Raw genomic sequence first — 20,133 nt, forward strand, 5'->3', positions numbered from 1 at the left:
CAAATAAGATGGGTACTTGCATTAGTTGCAAATGAGTAAGCGTACTCTCTCATTATTATTAATGCTAGCCAACATGATATAATTCTGAGGTGGGCTTGGTAATAGTGAGTCTCCCATAACCTACTAGGAGTTTCATCCAAAACTCTCGAATTCCTATGAGGGATATGGAATTTGCCAAAAATAGTGGGTGGTGCTATTTGATTTAAAGACCCAAATCAAATGGCTTAAAATCAATCAATCTATATTCGTTATGTATTTGATTACCAATATATTTGCAAACGCTATCCAACACTTGACAAAACCGAACGTTTAGTTTACGGACTTGGTACTACAAAACCATAGATTGTCTTTAATGGCTTGTAAAAGTACCAAAGTAGTCTCATCCTCACAATCTTACTATTGATAATGTATCATTAGAAGAATATGTTAGAAAAGGTCTATCATAAAGAGGACAACACTTTTAATGTCATAATTCTTCAATTACAATTTGTTGTATGAAGAAATACGAGTTGCTTTGAACAACTCTTAGTCAATACAAACACTTAGTGCTTGTTTCTTTGTTACATGAACAAGGAACTTGAGAAGAAAGCACAAAGGCATGAACACTTTATGTGCCATGTTTCTTCACTTACAAATTGTTGTATGAAGAAATGAGAGTTGCCTTGTACAACTCTTGAAGGTTTGTAATTATGTTTAGAACATAATGGTTGGTTGACAAAAATAGTCCATTAACATGGACTTATGATGATTTTGAATCATTGAATGTTGAAGTGATAAACCACTTAACGAGACGGAAACTAGGCAAGGACTTCACCTTTGTGTCCCTATCCTAATGGTTCACTAAGTTTATTGTAAACTATGTAGTGAACAATAACCACATGCTCTCCAAAATTGTTTGATGTGTATAACACAATTGAAAAAGGTTTCAAGAGAGATAGTGGGAGTTTAAGGACCATGTCTAATGTAGTCAAAGGTGAAAGTCAGATAAAGAAGATAAATAACTCCAAGGGAACAAACTTTCTTTATGAAAGGATGGACATTGGAAGGGGTATTTGCAAGAAATGTCTTGCAAGTGTCAAGAACACACCTTTCGAAGGTGTTGTAAAATGTTCTTGAAAAGTTCAAAATAGTTGGTTCTTCTACTTGAATGCATGATTCCGTATTAGTAACAAAGCTTTACAATCGTTGTAAAAGTGTGACTAATAAGAAGTAGAAGATATATGAGAGAAGAGAAAGTACTTCACATTCGAAGAGTGAATCAAATGGAGATCTCTGCGAAAGCAGATGGTACTTACTTCCTCATATGAACTACCAAAGAAATTGGAAAAACATAGATTGTCTTTGTATTCCAATTTTAAGGAACTAAATTCCGTCACTATGTGAAATGGATAAATGTTTTGTTTGACAAAACAATGTTCTTTATTAATCAATGATTGGATTATGGTAATCTAATTAATTATCTCTATAATAGAGATAATATGGTGGTGTTAACTGTTTAGAAAATAATGATGCTTAAAACCCAAAAAAAAATTGCAAGGTAGTGACGAATCCCAACTAAAGTTGTGATACCTCTAAAACATAAATTACGAGTTGGCATAAATGGACGCTTTGGATCGTTAGGTCCGGATCCAATACCTTCTTGTTAAAATTGTATGGAGGCGAAATGTTCGAATCTTTATTCTTTTGGAAAGAAGAAAGAATCACAAAGTTGTTGAGGGTAATTCACTTAGATGTTAGTGGCACTTGTCCACAAACATAATATTACTCATGTTGAATAACATTCACCGAAGATCACTCTCGGTTGGACTATAGTTTATTTTGAATAAACACAAGTTCGAATACTTTGCAAAATGTTTCAAAGAATTCAAGTAATGTAAGTTGATGAGTAAGACATCTAAAGTATTTACCTCCTTAGATTTGATCCAAGGAAAGGTAACACTTTAGATAAGTTTCCTTGAAAGATATCAAGGAAAATAGCATCATAAGATAATGTATTTCTCCATTAGGAGAAGAACGAACTTGAATAAGATTTAGTTCGTTAGATGTTATCTATTACCCATATATAGGATATATACTTCTAAAACAATATGATTGTCAATGAGAAGATCTTCCAATATTTTCATGACTCCATAAGATGTAGTTGGAAAGAAAGACAAATCTTAAGCATGTTAAAGATTTGGGGTTGTGTGCTAACAAGCAATATTTGTTTGATAACAATCTTGTAGGATATCCTTAAAATAACTTTTGGATATCGCTTCTATAAACCAACTAACAAATGTTGTTTTGTTGGGTAGTTCATTGTAATTCTACAATGTGATTTGCCTAAAAGCAAATGAACGAGAGATAGAACTCAAAGAATGGGTTCTTTGAGAGACAAGAAAGTAATCAACAAATATAACAACCTAGTTCCTATACCACAAGCTCCAAGGTAGTCGATAAGAATTTATAAACCGTCTCAGTTGAATGGTTTTGAACTTTATGACTATGTCATAGAGTTGCACCTCTTACTTCGAAAGAAATAAGAATGAAAAATCCTTATGACTACATTGAGTGCATATACGATATATACTCAAGGAAATGGTAAAGTACCATTTGACTCGAAATAATGAAACCTTCAAAGCTAATTGGTAGCTTAAGGTGACTACAATCAAATAGAATGGTTGACTTTAAAGGAACCATTTTTGACGTAGTCTTAGTTTCAATAAATTCAAAGATTGCTAACTACAACTAAATGGTGATTCAATGTTTGGACATAATATGGGTTTCCGAAACCATTATTAAGACAGTCTTGATAATATATGTCTAAAACTATAAATCACAAGACATGTAAGTTGTAGAGATCCATCCATCATGGATCTTAGCAAGTTAGTGGGAGCTATTTGCATTTTATGAGAAAAAGGATCAAATCGTTTGATTTCTCATATAGATGTAAATGAATCTTTTGTTTACTAGTTTTACAAAAGATTAGTGGGAGTTAATCATGTTCCTAAAAATTTAAATATATATGATATATTAATTTTGGAAATGAAAAGAAAGCTTCTTCGTTAAAGTTATGACTTTAAGCATTCTATAAACGATAGAATGTATATGGGAGACATAGTCTATATACATGGGATGGAAATCTATAATGATATATTTCATGATATAATTGGATTATATCAATCCCTAATAATAGACAATGGATGCTAGGAAGTTTCTCATATGATGATAAACTTCAATAAGAAGGACGATTCTAGTGAGACTAGTAAGTTGCCATTCTCAAAGGGAACGTGCCCCTTTGACTCCCAAAGAAATAATGTGTAAATTGAATCCTTTATGCATACGCAGAAAGGTGATTTATGTATTTCATATTGTATGAAAAACATTGATATGAGTTGTACCTAGAACGGTACAAGACGATATCAGTGCAAGCCCAGGATCAGAACCATGGCAACTGTCAAGTGAGTCCTTAAGTATTTGAGAAATACTAACGGATAAATTCCTCAAAGAATGAGGAAGAATTAGAGTAACGTAAGGGAAGCGTAAATGTATTAGATTATGAATCTAATCCATCATTGGATGTTTCTTCATTATGAATGAAGAGATAAACGAATATCTCTTTATTATGACTAAAGAGATATTTGGATGGAAACATTAAAGTAATGACTTTAGTGTGTTCCATTATGAATGCAAGATATATTGCCATATAGAAGTTTACAACAATGTTGTTTGGATGGGAAAGTTCATTTATGAACTCTCTATTCGGTTCCAACCAGAAAGTGTTTGACACTAATGGGGCGATAGCTCAAGCCTGGGAATCAAGGTCTCATCAAGATCCGAACACAAATGAGAGACTGAACCACATGATTGAGAATCATGTATAATGGTGACATCGTTATTCTCAAGGTTGCTTCTGTGGATAACACATATAGATATCCACTGTCTAGGCCTACTATTCAGCCATTTATGAAATGACTACAAAAGAGGTATCATCAAGATGACCAAGCTGATTGGCTCTAGTGCAAGTGGGAGATTGTTGGAAATGTGCCCTAAAGCCAATCATGTGATGATACTTTACGGACATTTCACATGTTAAACTAATCTAGTTTAACATATAAAGGGCATAGATTATTGTTTGAGCCGTCTCATATAAATGTTATATGCTTAAACGATAAAGTCCAAGGAATTTGTGATTGAGAGAATGTAATCTAATGAAGTTAGATTCTTGAGACCATTCTTTCGTAGACACATCCTAAACGTTCCTGATCATAGGATTGCCAATTGGGCATTGACAGTCCGTCAAGATCGGTACGTACTATGTCTTCTCTCAGGGAGAGTGATTAGTCTCGAATCATTGGTGTGTGTGACATCAAGACAAGTACGGTAGGTGCTCAATAGAGAATGAGTTCACTGAACGCGATCAACGAAGAGTTCTCATATTCCATGTCACATAAGAACTCATGGTTGGGATAATGCAAAGTAGTCCTTTGACCTGAGGCATCATAGTTGTCTTGTGGTTAAGACCTTGATCTTTGATTATGTCAAAGTCATCCCACCAGGAGGGTGTCCACGGCATCGTTGGGGTCAAGCCGCTTAGCTATGGAGACAAGTGAATGCGCAACAAGGGATCTCTAACCTTCAAACCGTTTGAGGGAGAATACTCTATGATATGATTTGAATCTTTGGCCAAAGTATGAATGAGATTAGGGAATGCGTTCCGAATCACATTCAAGGTAATCATATAAGCACAAGACACACATTGGATAGTAGACATGAGAAAATAAACTATCAAACCAAACAATGTGGTCAAGAGTATTAGATTAGAGAAGGACCGTATTGCATTTGTAATCTCGAACTGAATAGGTTCTCTAACCTCTTCTGATTAGCTTGGGTAACCATGATATGCTGCTAGGTGTCACTCATGGTTTGTGGAAGCCCTAAACGTGTATAATCACTAAAGGGAGAATTGAAAATAGTTTCAATTCACAATCGATGTAAAATGGTTTTAATCGCCCACTACCTCGCTAAAAAGAACCTAATGGATCGCACACCGTGAAAGGTGGAGATTGGAGATTAAACGGAAATGAGTAAGAATGATTAAATGGTTTAATCATTTATTTATGGCAAGGATTAATTAATATGTTAATTAATCAAACGAATAAGTTCGTTAAAGACTTCGGGATAGTTTTGGACCTTAAGGCCCAATGGGCTTCGAACGTCAAGCCCATTAACTTAAGTTGTATGACAATTTAATGAATGAAGATTCATTAAAGCCCAAAAGCCCAAATCCCATAAGGTGGCCGGCCATATTAGATGAATTAGGGTTGTTTGGTTATTTAGGTCACTTAAAGAAGTGACTATATAAATGACTTTATAACTAAATATTCATTAAGTGAAAAATGGGTTTTATTTTGGGGGAAAATTGGTGAGAATTGTCTCTCCATTTCTCTCTAAAGAGGCCAACACCTTGGAGGGTACATCTAGCAATCCTACTACTCCAAGGTCACTCATTTCTTCTACAATCGAACCTTGGTGTCGAGAATTAGAGGTTCTCAATTTTGGGAACTTGGAGAACCTATTCTTCCATCCAAATCCATGGATCTAAGAAGCAAGGAATGAAGGCCCTTATCTCTTTGGGTGATTAGCCTTTGCTTATGCAAAGAGGAATCTACAAAGGTATTAATTTCAACTCACTTTGTTTTTGAGTTGATTATTGGTTCACCAATCTACTAGGCTTTGAATTTCATGGTCATGTTTTGTTTTTGAGTACATACAAGCATGATTCCGCCTTTAATTGTTAATTGCATGCTATATGATGTTGCTCAAATGAACATGTTTTCACAAAATAATTCCTTCAAAAAGACACCAAGATAATTAGAATTCTCACAAGACATGGGCTCTAATACCAAACTGACACATCCCGACCTAAATTCGAGGCATGCTGGCCGTCACATGAGGGTGACATAGCCATGTGCACAGTGCGGAAGCAATAATGATATAAGAAATGCAAATAAATAAAAACCAACGGACTAAAACACTAGATGAGATAAGGTGAAAGTGCGATATTAGAAGTGACTACACATAACCAGAGCGTAGGTATCCTAGGTGCAGTCCAGCAGGACGAATACTAATTATACAATACCAAAGGTGGTCCTCCAATAGTGATAATCTGTCAGAGCTGCCGTGAATTCCTCGTGAGCCACCAACGAGCACTCTTACCTAAAACTTGGATGGGCGCAAAACAGAAAGTGTGAGTGGGCAAAAACAAAGCTTTTCAAAATCATTTCATTTATCAAAAGTAGTAACCTCTCACCGTAAAACTTGTATAATTCCCAGAAAATAGCATATACGATATATCTCAAAATCATATTCAAAATAGCAATCCACCGAATATACCATGTCAAATCTCAGAAAGAAATAAGTAAGCCAGGTGCAATAAATCAATATGAAATAGCATGCCAGTCGGAGTTACCTAAAGTGACCTGTATGGCTGGGTCTACAACTCATCAATCAAAATTCTGCACACGAGTCGGAACCACCTAATGTGGTCTGTACCACATGCTAGGTGTAAATAAATACGCTCAAGTGCTATGGTCACGTGAAGGCTGTGCGAAGTATCGCAAGTCACCTACGAGTCGGAACCACCTAAAGTGATCTGTACGACAAGCTGGCACCTGCCTTGGATCTAAGGTGAGCGTGTGGTGCGGGAGGTGAACAATCACGTGAAGGCTAGGCCCTGTCCTCGGGCAGAGCACTAACACCGGGGTGCAGGATAAATAGCTCGAAATACATCTCAACACTAATGTACTCATTACCATTAGTACCATCAATATACTCACCTAAAGCTTACCTGAGCGTCCACAGCGGCGAGCAACAATATATATAACCATACTAACACACAATTAAACAAAAAGAGCATTTGACATGGCATTTCAAAGTATCAAATCATTTAATTAAGTTTTCTGGGTAAAATACCAAGTATATAGATATATACTAAAAACCAAAACCCACTCACTGATATGTGGAAGGGTCGTAACCCCCGAGCCTTGCTTGACTGTGCTCGTCCTCATGATAGGTCTCACCTATATGCAAAACAACTATTTAAACGTTATTTTTAAGCACATAAACAAAACTAGGTAATAACTTCTCATACATTGCTCAATTGGGGTATTTGAATATACCATTGGGACCTACTCAATCTCAGGAACATCCCCATATTTTTAGAAAAATTTTTCGACTTCCCACGCGCTCTCATGCGCCGGCCAAGGAACGGCCAGACGCGCTGCCCACACGCAGGCACGTGCCTGGCATACTGACGGATTTCCTAAATGAGTTAGGGAATATTCTGTTAAATAAAAGCATATGTTGTTATGTTTACCCGACGACGTTAGAAGATTCCGTCAACTTTGATAGAATATTCTCCTCTTTCTTCCTTGGTTCGCCGGAGTCCGGCGCCGGTCACCGCCGCTATCGTCGGATTCTGGAAAAACTTTAGACTTCAATATCTTTCTCATTTCTACACCAAATCTCAAAAATTTTACACCAAAGTGAAGCCCTCAACAAGTAGAACATGATCATACCTTTCAAAGGTCCTAAAATCAATGGGAACTCACCAAACAAATCTCATGCAAATCGGCCAAACCTGCAACTCGATAAACCCGAGTGTTCTAATGTATAAACCACTCCAAGTTGATCCAACGTGCTAGAAAAGCAAGAATAATACCTTCTTAGGTCTCAAAACAACTTAAAACCTTCGCGATCACGTCGGAGGAAAAATCACCCCTCACCGGAGTTCGGGTAACTCAAGTTTTACAAGTCCTCACGACCAACTAAGGAGTACGAAAGTCACCTTCACAGCCTCGATCCATGACTGGTGAAGCTCATTGAGAGATTGATCGTACACTTGTACGGAAAATGGGAAAATCCGAGAGAGAAAAGATAGAGAGAGTTAATGGGAGTGGTATGGGTGTGTGTGTGTGGTCCAGATTGCAACCAATCAAACAAAACCTTAAGTCTTTTAGTTCTAATTGGGTCCAATTAATTAGGAATAGAACTAATTGGTCCAAAACCTTAGCCTATACACACACACACACAACTCAACGATTAAAGGGCATAATAGAAATTTCCACGCTCTCGAGGATAAAATAATATATACATTCGGGACGGGCTATCACAGTTTATAAAACTGAAAAATAAAAGTTGTTCTTCATTTTTTTTTGGATTGTAATGTTATTACTTGGTTTGTTCTAAATGATGCATGGTTGTATTATTTAACTCATATGACATACACAAACTAAAAACATTTATCCAAACTAAAGTTAAAACCATTGTTTCAAAAATAAAATAAGCATTGTTTACAAAACTGAAAAATGATACTTTTTCTTCATTTTTTAGATGGTAATATTATTACTTTGTTTGTCTTAAAAAATTCATGGAACAATAGTCAAATAACACAAACAATAAACAAAAAAAATAAACAAACTAATTTTTTTTTAACAAAGGATATTATCTATACTAAGGGGTGGGAGAGTGAGCTAAGCCTCACATTGGGCTAGTAATAATGTGGTTTAAATTCGTCTTTGACAAGAATCAAACCTAAGACCTCTTACTTACAAGTGAAGAGGAATACCACTAGATCGTAGTACTAAGTGACACAAACTAAAATTAAAATCACTGTTTTGAAATATATTAATTTATGGAGTGAGACTAGTTTGATATGAGAGTGAGAGTTAGAATGGGTAAAATGATAGAGGAGAGAGGAGAGAAAGTTGATGGGGATGGGTTGAAAGAGGAGAGGGAGAAAGGGAATTGATAAATAGGGACTGGTGGAGTGGGGGAGGGAGAGAAAGAGTGTTTGTGTGATGTGGATGGGTGAGGAATGGGGAGAGAGAGATGGGACGTGTAAGACCCGTGCCAGCTTTTTTAGTTTTTTTTTTCATCTTCTCATTAAATTTTAAGGAAAACTAATGAAAATGACTTGAAAAATTTTAGTTTTAATAAAAAACCATGTTATAAATTTTGTTTAATGATTAGTACAAGACCCATATTAAGGTAGTCTAACTAAAAATGGCCCAACTATAATAAATTATGATTTGTCTATTTTACTCCTAACTTTTTTAGGTTGAGTTCCAAATTTCCGTCGTTAATGGAGTTCATCCTTGTTTTGCATACCTTCTTCTTTTTCTTTGAAACAAAAATATAGATCCTCATGCTATTTAATTTATATTTTGTATTATTTCGTTGAAATGTGATTGTCGATATTATTCATAGTGTATTCGAGGTATTGTTTTTCAACTTTTTATCGTCAGTGGAGTTCATCGTTTGTTTCTCCAGAAAATAAATTTGAGATATGCATGCTATTCAATAATAACGACGGGTCACTGCTTTTGGATTGTAAAAATAAATTGTTTCTGAATTTTAAGTAACATTGTTTCTGGAATCTAAGTTACAGTTTCTGGAATCTAAATCACTGTTTCTGGATCCAAGTGAAATAGACACACTGTTTCTTAACTGTAAACTATAAAAGAAATAGTGAAATTCATTGTATTTAGATTCAAAGGAAAATAAGCACCATGTTTCTTAAATATAATCAACTAATGCATGAAAAAAAAGAAACAGTCAAAGGTTAAAACATAGGTTGTTTTTGGAACTAAGTCACTGTTTTTGAAGTTTAAGTCACTGTTTTTGGATTTTGGTTCTTTTCTTTCCAAATATAGTGTTTGTTTGTGTACAGACAAAACAAACACTGTATCTGATTTTTTTTTCCATAAACAGTGTTATGTTTTGGGTTATCCAGAAACAGTTTTATGTTTGGGTTTTTTTTTTTTTTCCAGACATTTTTTCGCTGGTTTCTGCCATTAAACTTCTTTGAACTTGTTTCAGCGACTTTGTTCCGATGAATGCTTCCCCTTTCAACCTTGATTTGGTTGTTTTTGAAATGGGGGGAATTCGATTTGATAGGAAGACAGAGAGTTATTATGACGGTTTCATGCTGGGTTGAAGTTGGTGAAGAATCAAAACAAAATCAAATCATTTAGGGGTATTTACGGAAGTGTAGATTTGTAGTGGGTTGGGCTTGTAAGTTTGACTCGTGGACAATAGTTTTTGATGATTTTTTATTAAACTTTGAGCCCTTTTGGTTAAATAACATTTTGAGATGGTTTTTGGTTAAATATTTGTTGGCCCAAGCCATTTTCATTAAAGCTCTCTAAATTTTAAGTTTTTTTTATTAAATACAGTTATGAGGTGTTTTATGGTTAAGAAAAAGTTTGATGAAGCCCCTTTGATTAAAACTCCCTTTAAATTTTATGTATGATTGGTTGTTAAACAAAATGACTGCGAATTATAAGGCAAATTCAAACATGAGATACACCTAAAATCTATGCGATGGCATTAGAACGTAGCAGTACAACCGATAAAGATACAATACCATGGAACCCATTTGTAAAAAAGGAGAAAGAAAGAGAAAATGCAAGAAAATAAACTACAATATTCTTCATTCATACTTATTCAAATGAACATAGAAGTTTAAATACATAAGAGGATATCTACCATTTTGTACTAGGTCTACTAGTATTCCTCTTCACTTGTAAGTGAGAGGTCTTAGATTCGATTCTCACAAAGGCGAATTTGAACCACATTATTGCTAGCCCATTATGAGGCTAAGCCCACCCCTCCCCCTTAGTATAAATAAAATCGTTTGTTCAAAAAAGAAAAATACATAAGAGGATATCTAGAGTTTGGTGGGCCTAATGAATTTAATATTATGGTTAATTTCAGCTTACTATCCCGAAATTTCTTGATTTACAACATTTGATACATCAAGTTTTTTTCATCCCAGAGTTGTACCTTAAGTCATGATTTTGGGACACTTTCATATATCGGTTAAGGTTGATGTTAAATCAGCCGTTAATTAGTGATGTGGCGCGCACATAGACAATGATTGGATGCCACATGGATTAAAAAAAATTAAAAATTAAAAAAAAATGGGTCGTCTCCTGCCTCCCCCAACCCTCCCTCCCTTCTCCATCATTTCTCTCCTCTGCACCTTCACTTCCTTACTTCCCAAATCCTTCCCTTCACCTATCCGACCGACCTCTTCCATCTCTTCCACCATCTTCACATCCCCTCCCTTCTCTCTCCTCAGATCAACCCAATTTAAAATTTAAAATTTTAAAACCTAATAACCTAAAAGCAGAAACCACAACCTAACGTCCAAATTATCACTTTGAAGGCTTGGAAGGCGGAGGGGTTGCTGGGCTTGACCGCCGAAGAAGTTGATTAGCTGCTGGGCAACCACGAGGATGTTGTGCACTGCCAGAAATGCAGATGCTGCCATGGCTGCTCTTCCAATTCCTACTGCTTTAAACCTTCACCATTAGCGTCGTCCCGTGGGTTTCGACGACCTTACTCCTCGATGACCCTGAAATTCTGACGAGGAGGTGGAGGGAGGGATCAGGGGAGTGAGAAAGTGAGGGTGCAGAGGAGAGAATGGAGGGAGGGTCGGGAGAGGTAGGAGACGAACCAAAGTTTATTTTTTAAAATTTAAAAATTTTAAATTTTTTTTAATATCCATGTGGGCCCATATTGACACGTGGCTTATCCATTATCCACGTGGACGCTACGTCACAAGTTAACGGTTGATTTAACATCAACCTTAATGGATGTATGAACGTATCCCAAAATTATGAATTCAGGTACCACTCTGGGATAAAAAAAAAAAAAAAACTTGATGTATCAAATGTTGAAAACCAAGAAACTTAAGGGTAATAAATTGAGATTAACCCTTAAGGGTGTGTTTGTTGCACCAGACTATCTCATACTGGACTAGCTTTAGGGACTAAGCTGGACTGACTTAATGAAGCGTTTGGAACAATGTCGGACTAAGAACCAGGATAATGAAAATAATTTCATTTTAATTTCTTTTTCTATTAAGATATTATCAAAATTAATGTTATTAGATGAGTGAGACTTAGTAAAAAAATATAGACCAAATTTAGAAAAGAACTCGGGAATATAACAAAAGAACTGTATTGGTGTCTCAAATCAAAGAGACTGGTTATGCAATGAATTACAACTTATTTAGGATAATGTTACAAAATTGTATGAAAACTTGTTTTTTTTTATCTCGTCATACAAGATGTTTCACAAAGTAAGGCCATTCAAACTCATAACCTAATTTCCTAAAGTAATGATGAGTTCCTACTCCTGAAATAACGGCAATATCTACTAGCGATCCGCTGGGCCTCCTCCATCAAAAGGGTACCATAACCATGTTTGAAACAATTACGGAATGGAGTTTGATGAGGTAGAACCTGCTCAAGTGGGGAAAACTTAAGCCATAAGACACTGTCATAAGTCAATATGCAAATCAGAGGAACAAGAAGTTCTGGAACATATCTTAAGTTCATCTATATATTTAATTACTCTCCATTTGATTTCCTATAATGTACAGTATGTACAATAATATACAGAATCATTAATAAAGAATGAAGAGTATTTAAAGGGCCTTTTGATCTAGTCTTTCATTCCAGTTTAGGCAACGAATCAAGCTTCGAAACCAATCACTTGTTTGTTCACGTTTGTTGACAATTGGAAGTGGGTGTTGGCACATAGATATTGGGACGTCGTCTCCTCTTGAGAGTTGCTGCCCTATCTTTCCATCAAAAGAAACCAGGCATTGCTTCAAGTATTGCTTGAAACCTGTCCAAATCAATGAGTTGTCCCATGCAGACAACCAGTCGCTACAATTATAAGATACATGAGGAAAAACCAAATTCACCTTTAATTCAAGTTTTGTAGAATCTGGAAGTATAACTGGTTTGAATGAAAGGGAGTGTGGGCAGATTAGAGTAAACAACATGTACGGGACATTTGGATATACAAATCAGAGAAATAGAAAGTTCTGGAACAGTGAGATCTTAAGTTCATCTATATATGGTGAAGCGAAAGTTGTAGGCATCGTGCATTTTTATAATAAAGTAATCACGGTAATCCGCGGGCAACGACATGAAAGTACCACCCATTAAGATGAACTCGACCTGAAAACACAAATTCAGTCATTATAATGAGGCGAAAACTACGCATATTACTCTATCATGGAAATCTGCAAACCCGAAAATAAATTCTTTAAGCTCTAAACAGAGAAACATGTCAAACCTTGTCCTCAGTGTGACACAATCTCTTCAGCTGATCTATCCTGTTTCTAGCCTTGACATATGAGTTGTATCTAAACCAGGGGCGGATGGATTGAGGGGCAGGGGGGCTCAGCTGACCCCCCAAACGGTGAATGTCCATAGATACCTTGGGTGCTGACCATCCGAGCTTCGGTAAATGTCCATGGATACCTTGGGTGCTGCCCTTTTGAAGATTAGAGTTGGCTTCATACATGCCCTCCAACTAACTTCAAGCCTACTAAGACTCGGTGAATGTCCATGGATACCTTGGGTGCTGCCCCTTGCATACATTAACAGGTGTGCAATATGCCTTTCCAAAGACTTTAGGCCTACCAAGACTTGATGAAATGACAATATGCATGCTATTTATGGTAAAAAAAAATTTGAGCGCTGCGCGCTATTCTTATGGACCCTCATAATATTATTTCCTAGATCTGCCACTGATCTAAACACAATTGAGAAATCAAAGAAACATTTCAAGAAACCTAATTGAGAAATCCATGAAACAATTCCAGAAACCCAATTGAGAATTCAAAGAAACTTCTAGAAAAATCAATTGAGAAATCAAACAAACAAATCTAGAAACCCATTTGAGAAATCAAAGAAACAATCCAATACAGAATCTGCGCAATTCAGAGAAAGAAAAGCAAAAGGCCCTAAAGTCCGAATCAACTGAAATTCAAGAAATAAGAATCAGGGAAAAAGACATATATGAGGAGCATAGGCAAAAACGGAGTCGAACCATAGCTCAGCCTTGTGCTTGTCATCGTCACTATCGTGCTTTATGAAGTCGAAGAAGCGCAGAGCCGAGAACTCGTAAACGATCATCACCATCTCCGTCGGTGGGTTGTCCGGCGAAGTCGGTCAAGCAGTACAAGGATGAGGCTACGAGGAGGATGACTAAATGAGGATGCAAGGATGCGAACGGTCTTAGCAGTCCCCTGCCTATTGGGGGTTTCACTAAGAACTTCTTGCGAATGACTTAGTTCAAGCGAATCCGGGCTAGTCTCATTAAGACTAGTCCTGCATGATAGTCTAGTCTAGTCTAGTGATAACTGGTAAGGGTAAACAAACGCCCCCTAATATTAATAGTGGGCCTAAAAAGTACTAGGGTTTTTGCTGTGGAAGCGGCAACGGCAGCAGTCTTTTTGCTGCTAAAGATTATGGTTTTTGTTGTTTTTTTCCCTTTGTGTTTTGGATTGTAGTTCTTCTTTGCTTGAGCATGTTTTATCTTTTATGATTTGCTTTGTTTTATGTAGGGTTTTGTGTTTTGTTTGAACTTTAAGCCCATCTATCACAAATTGTAAGACGTTCAAATCACACTTGAATTTCTACCAGTAAAAACTCCCTTCTTGCACTTCTACGATCTTGACTTGTTTGACCTCTTCTTTCTTTAACACCTTTGAAAATGTCTTGCCCCTCCGACCATCATTTTGACTTGAACCTTGATGAAGAGGCAGTCTCGCCTTCTCCAGACAACATATGGCGCCCATCCTTCATATCCCCTACTGGTCCCCTTACCGTTGGGGATTCGGTGATGAAGAATGATATGACAGCTGCGGTGGTGGCCATGAACCTTGTCACTCCCAAAGATAACTGACTACTTGCCAAACGGTCTGATGAGTTGCCTTTTAAGGATTCTCTGGCTCTCAGTGTGCAGTGTGCAGGTTCCGTGTCAAATATGGCCCAACGCCTATTTGCTCAAACCCGTCAAGTTGAATCATTGGCGGCTGAAGTGATGAGTCTCAAGCAAGCGATTAGAGGGCTTAAGCATGAGAATAAACAGTTACACAGGCTCGCACATAATTATGCTACAAACATGAAGAGGAAGATTGACTAGATGCAGGAATCTGATGGTCAGATTTTACTTGATCATCAGTGGTTTGTGTGTTTGTTCCAATAGCATTTGTCTTCGTCTTCTGGGGCTGTACCGCGTAATGAAGCTCCAAATGATCAACCTCTGATGCCTCCTACTTCTAGGGCTCCACCGACTGCTGAGGCTCCACCGACTACTGAGACTTCTCCTAAGTAGCCTTTGTGAAGGCTCCCTCTTGTATTTATCTGCTTAATGTTCCTTTCCTTTTTTATGAATGTAAAACTACCTTGCATAACCGTCAGTGTTTCAAAAATAAACCCACACAAAAAACAATTAAACAAGCAACAGATAAAAATGACAATCATGGCAAAATAAAACTAAAGAAAAGGGAAGGTTTTTAGAAACGCAAAACTGATTGTGGAGCAATTCAAAAATCTTCCTTATTTGAATACATGGGTTGCCTCCCAAGAAGCGATTGCTTTAACATCTTCCAGCCGGACGATACTTCCTTTTAAACTTGGATAGGGCCCATAGCATGGAATTGATCCTTGAATGGACGGTGATACTTGACGTGATCCGGCAATCGTTTAAATTCTAGTGTAGGTGCCTGAATCATCAAAATCAGCAAGTTAGTATATACTAAAATCGAAGTTGGAGAAGATGGCTTACTTGCTTGCTCCAACACAAACTCAATTACGAACACCACATCTTTGAAGGTTGCAGGGATATGGGACTTGGCCAGATTTGATGTTTTGAGAGTTATGACTTGTCCCGTTCATAAAATCCAACTTCTTTGGGAGTTTTCATCTCAAGGGTATCTTCTTTGATGAATTCTAGACATTCCCCATCCACTTCTTGCTCTTGAGTCTTTGGAAAGGTTTCGAAGATGCCTTTCTCACCCTCTTCTTCTTTGGATTGCATGATCCTGCAAGGAATAAGGATATTTGATGAAACGGGGTCAGGACAAATTGAATTTAGGCTTACCTTGGTTGTAGTGGACGGCATAAAGGGCATATGGGGTTACGGCAAGGGTGGTTCTTCCCTTGCCGTGGCCTTGTTATTCCCCTCTTCTTCGAGCAACAGCTGTTCATCCATGTTTTGGCTTGGTTTGGATGTCTTGGGTTCACCTCCACCTTCCTTAGCACTTCCCAAAGTGATAGCATCATGGATTTCAAAATCTTCCTTCAAATTTTCAATAGTTGAGTTGGAGAGTTCACTTTGCTCTTAAATTTGTGCCATGAACTCCATAATCTGCCCAATTTGCTTATCCAATTCTCCCGTCTTCTTGGCTTGATTTTGCACCTCTTTGTTTCCATTTTCTACTTCCTGGTTCAAAGAGGTGAGTAACTTATTAAACATATCATTATCCAAAGACGTACCTGAATTGAATTGGGCAGATTGTTATGGTGGCTGTGATGGTTCATATGGCCAGTGATAGAACTCATCTTCTTGCTGCCAATATCCATCTTGTTGGAATTGTTGCGGTTCTCCACACATGTAATCTGAATAATCTCTCCAATCCGAATTGTAAGCGTTGGAAAACATGTTGTCCCCTGATTGGCTATGGCCTTGATAACCCCAAGCATTTTCATTCGCAGCGAATTGAGAACTTTGATGAGTTGGATATCCTTGCCCATAGGACACACCATCTGTAGGGACACTTTGCATTGTGGTCCTTTCGGCATATTGTGACAATTGAGAAGTAAGTTTCGCCAATTGAGCTTGAATAGTAGCAAAATCCATGTCTTACTTCTCTAGTATTTGAAATCAAGGAAACAAAACTAAATCAAATATCATAAGTAAAAATAAGAGACACAAATAGAAACAAAGTCAGTAACTAAAACAAAAAACATGACAATAAACAAAAAGAAATAACAAGGGATTAGCAAAATTGTTAATCCCCGGCAACGGCGCCAAAATTTGATGCGATGAAAGTTAAGCACTCAAATTAAACCCTCTTTTGACAATTGTAGTATATGTATAAGTAGGGATCGTTCTGGACCGGGGATTAGGAGGGATTGCTAAGCTAAACTAAACTGACTTACAAAAAGAAACTTAAAAACACTTAACTAGACTCTATAGACTCAAAACACTTAAAAACACAAACTAAAACAGATTCTAACTAATTAGACACACTAAAGTAAAGGGGGATTGGGTTTTGGACAAAAATAAAGTAAAACAAAACAGAAACTAGAACTAAACAGATTTGCACGAAATTGGTTGTTTTGGATGGATGATGGGCTAGCTAGAAGGTCTTTCTCCACACATGACACACTTGCATACAAATCAATCTCCAATTGCTTTTCAATAAACTATGATACTCAACACCCCAAATTAACCGTGATGCACAAATTAACCCTCAGATTTTCCTTTACTCATTGAATTGGATGAATGCATGCGACAACCCAAATCATTCTCTAAAAGTCCCCCATATGAATGCATAATAGAGATACAATTAAAGATCATTACGTTCCATGAAAATCATAAGCGTTGACGAGGCAATTGTAACTATGAATGCATGATACGTTTGCCAAGAATTCAATTAACGCGATTGTGACAAGCAACCTTCACTACTCATGAATATAAACTTGTAACGATTAGGTGAAACTTATTTATATCCTAGCATCAAATTCATGCATGAAAACTAAGTATGCATCCTTAATAAACATACACAAATCCGTTATGAATAAAATAGATAATTGAATTGCAATCACAACTTATCAAATCACAATTGGAAGGAATCAATTCATATTGCAAATATATTCATGGTATCGAATTCTCCTCTAGCCAAAAGAGGTTTAGTTCCTCATACTTGCAATTAAACAGAAACAATTGAAATTAAACATTGAAAACCAAAGTAGAATACACCTAGAATGCTCCAGCAATCCAAATTGAATGACTAGCACAACTCCAAGCAATCCTCCTTCCTTGCAAATATGCGGCACCAAGGTGTGAGTGGTGAATGGATGGTCTCTTGTGGTGGTGGATAGATATAGGTGAGTTATAGTGAAGGGTGGAGAGTTGTGTAGATGATGTGGTGTCTTTGGATGATGGCCCCCTTAAATTATGGTGAAGGGTGGATGTATTTATAGGCTAGGGAGAGGAGTGTATGGAGTTGTAATGAGTGGATGTAATGGGTGTAGTGGGTGAGTGTTGTGGTAATGAGTGGATGTAATGGGTGTAGTGGGTAGATGTTTGGTAATGAGTGGATGTAATAGGTGTAGTGGATGAGTGTTTGGTAATGAGTTGATGTAATGGGTGTAGTGGATGAATGTTTGGTAATGAGTGGATGTAATGGGTGTAGTGGGTGGATGTTTGGTAATGAGTGGCTGTAATGGGTGTAGTGAGTGGATGTAATGGGTGTAGTGGATAAGTGTTTGGTAATGAGTGGATGTAATGGGTGTAGTGGGTTGTGGTAATGAGTGGATGTAATGGGTGTAGTGGATGAGTGTTTGGTAATGAGTAGTGTTTAGTAATGAGTGGATGTAATGGGTGTAGTGGGTGGATGTTTGGTAATGAGTGGATGTAATGGATGTAGTGGGTTGTGGTAATATGAGTGGATGTAGTGGTAGGTGAATGTGTGTGTTGGGTGAAATGAGTGTGCTAAAATGGTTATTTATAGGGAGAGGATGATGCACAAACTTCAAATTTCGTCCATTCCTTTTTCTCCAAGCATATGCCATCCATTCCATGCCTAAAAATGCTCCAAAATGCTCCAAAATGCACTTCTTTGCCACATTAACCCTTTAGACCTACAAACACACGAAAATAGCTTAAAATACTAAAATAACTACGAACTAACAACATAAATGCCAAGAAACAAGCTAACTAAGTCGCATAAATATGCTCCTATCAGTAGTCAATTCGGATTTTAAATGAGGATTTTGAAATCATGTTGTAGTCAAATTAGGATTTAAGAGGATTTTAAAAATACATTCAAATTCAGGGGTAGCCGATTAAGATTTAAAATATGTCCACACATGTCTAGGTGTAGTCAAAACACCAAAGATTTGGTAGGATTTTAATGATAATGGATTTTATTGGATTTGAAGGTGATGATATAAATACCAAATGCCTTTAACAATCCAACCTTCAACCCTATGATTTCATTTCAAGACCAAAAATTTCTCTCTTCTCTTAGAAGAGGAACAATCTTCCTCTATTTTTTGCCCTACCTGAGATCTAGTGATTCAATATATATTTTTAACATATTGCTGCAATCAGTTTTCTTCTCCCATGTTCTCCTCACACGAAACCAACTTTCAATGGAAAATCGCCTCAAATCGCCAAAAATCATCATAATCTCCATTACCCTAAACCCACACAACTTGCACAAATTCAGTGAGTTCGGCGCTGGGTCGAGCTTTGTTCCCAACAGCTATACTTTCTCGTTTTGGGGTGGACTCTGTGTTGCATGTATAGAATTTGTTGATTCATATGTATTGTTATTGTGGGGAAGTGGAACTTGCTGGAAATTATTGTTGTTGTGGGGAAGTGGAGCTTGCTGGAAATTAATGAAATGTGGTTTCTAATGTTATGCTTGGTGGTAGACCTGGCATTTTGGACCCGACCCGTTAACCCGACCCGACCCGACCCATTAATATTAGTATTTGGGTGGATGCTTAACGGGTCGGGTCGCTAACGGGTCAACCCGTTAACAACTCGTTAAATAACGGGTCACTTTGGGTCAACCCGTTAGACCTGTTAACACCCTTTAGTTGATGATGTTTTAGTAATTTTAATAAAGTCTTAACAGCAAAATATAAACTCTATGCAAAAAAAAATAATAATAATTGTTAACAGGTGTAAACGGGTGACCCGTTAACTTAACGGGTCGAGTTAAACCCGACCCGTTTACAGGTCTACTTGGTGGGTACTAGAAGGGCAGGAAGCCAGAGTGTGCATTGAAGTTTAGGAATGGTCGACGTGGGATTGAAAGGGAATGAAACTACCATGGTGAATATGCTTGCGGCTTGTGGTTAGTCTACTAGACTGAATGAAGGAAGGTTTGACAGAGGAGACTCATAACTTAACACACATTGGAAAATTGGAGTTGTTTGAGTCACATGTGCATGATTTCATCATAAATGATCCGACGGCTCCACGTGTGATTTTCATTTTTTTTCAAAATCCTAAGAAATCCATACAAATCCACAAAAATCA

This window comes from Malus sylvestris, chromosome 11 (genome assembly GCF_916048215.2).
Source record: "Malus sylvestris chromosome 11, drMalSylv7.2, whole genome shotgun sequence".
Lineage (NCBI taxonomy): Eukaryota > Viridiplantae > Streptophyta > Magnoliopsida > Rosales > Rosaceae > Malus > Malus sylvestris.